We start from the raw sequence: 1,898 nt of genomic DNA, 5'->3' as shown, positions 1-1,898 counted from the left end.
TATTTTTTTTTTTCTACATATATAATATACACAAATTTAATGTTACTCAAACTTTTTTCTCAATAAAAATTTATTTTTACATAATCTTAAAATAGCTCTTTAAATTTATTTATTTATTTTTATTTTGTGTCAATGAATGTTTGCTCTGCATGACGCACATGCACCTGTGTCATGCAATGGCCACAGTGGCCAGAAGAAGGCATCAGATCCCCTGGAACTGGAGTTACTGACTGTTGTTAGCTGACATGTGGCTGCTGAGAGCCGAACCCAGGACCTTTGCAAGATCAGCCAGTGCTCTTAACTGCTGAACTATCTCTCCTGTCCCAGCTCTTTAAATTTTATCCCTTGAGGTCACAATAGTGTAAGAAATATATTTGGAGTACATGTGTTCTCTTCTATATACTCTGTCATAGTTAATTTTACTTGGAAAACCCTGTGCATAAAGGTATGGTTTCCTATGTGATTTTGTTGGTGCTGTAGGTTCTTGAAATAGGATCTCCCTGTAGCGGCAGCTGGCCTGGAACTCCCTATAAAGACCAGACTGGCCTTGACCTCAGTGGCTTGATCCACTTAGCTCTGTCTCCTGAGTGCTGGGATTAAAGGTTTGTGTCCTATGTGAGTTTTGAGATGTGATACATAGGAAAGGTTTGGAAAAGGTTTACTAGGAAAAATCTGTTTCTGGGGTCGACCACATTTACTCAAATTCTTGTTACCCAAGATAAGTTGAAATAAGTATTTTGTTATAGAAAATAGTTGTCCATGCTTATATGCTTTGTAAAGAGATACAGGACTACAATAATCTTTTTAGGTTTGATAAAGATATTACTGTTCAAAGAAGGTAAAACCTAAGTACAATAGTTGCTAAAATTGATTTAAACAGTATGTGCTGGGGCTGGAGAGATGGCTCAGCAATTAAGAGTTACTGCTGCTCTTGCAGAAGACCTGGATTTGGTTCCCAGCACCCACACGGTGGCTAACAAGATCTGTAACTCTAGCTCCAGAGGATCTGACATCCTCTTCTGGCCTTTGTGGGCACTGCATGCACATGCTGTACTTACATACACATAGGCAAAACTGTCATATACATAAAACAAAAGCAAAGAGTATGTGCCAGACACTGAGGTGCTATGTACAAATCACATCATTTCATTTAAGTGTGATTATTATTATGACCTTTTTATAGATTAGAAAATTAAACTCATAAATTTCAAGCAATTTACCCTGGCTCACACTCTTCTAAGAGACAACAGTGCCCATGTTTTTTAATTATTACATTGTATGGACCTATTTGTGTAAAACAAGACAAATTCATCTCAACTGAGGATAAAACAGAAGTACTGGATTTTTCTGTATCTCTCAGTAGCCTTGATAGTATCCTTTCTGACTAGTTCAGGCAATTTGCATGATCTATTGATCTAGACAGCCTAGGCAGGGCATTGTTTTCCTAATGAATTTGCCATTACTCTGCTTTTCTGAGTGCTTCCTTTCCTCATTAATAATCTTAATGTCCCTTTGTTTAACATAATGTTTTTTCTGAATGTTTAATATAGATTGTTATTTTCATTATTGAATAGTGTCAAAATACTGTCATTTAAAACTGTTTATTTTTGTCACTAAACAATTTTGCACTTTTCTTAATTCTGATCTCACCAGCATTTGGTTCTGAAAATTTTGTTATTTCTGATAGTCCTTGTATTTCTGACACTCAATCAAATGCTTTACAAAGGCATCTTTTTCTAATATATCTTTGCCCCACACTTTTTGGTCTTTCAAAAGTTGCAATGAATCCAAAAGCAATTGACACCTCTTATTTCCACAAGCTTTCCAGCTCTCTAGGAATGAGCTCTTATCTATGCCTCTAGAACTCTTCTTCTAAGGTATTAACATGCTTTACAATT

The sequence above is a fragment of the Nannospalax galili genome, unplaced genomic scaffold, assembly GCF_000622305.1.
Source record: "Nannospalax galili isolate Female #2095 unplaced genomic scaffold, S.galili_v1.0 scaffold1501, whole genome shotgun sequence".
Taxonomy (NCBI): Eukaryota; Metazoa; Chordata; class Mammalia; order Rodentia; family Spalacidae; genus Nannospalax; species Nannospalax galili.
The sequence above is the reverse complement of the archived record's forward strand: the minus strand, read 5'-3'. Positions refer to the sequence as shown.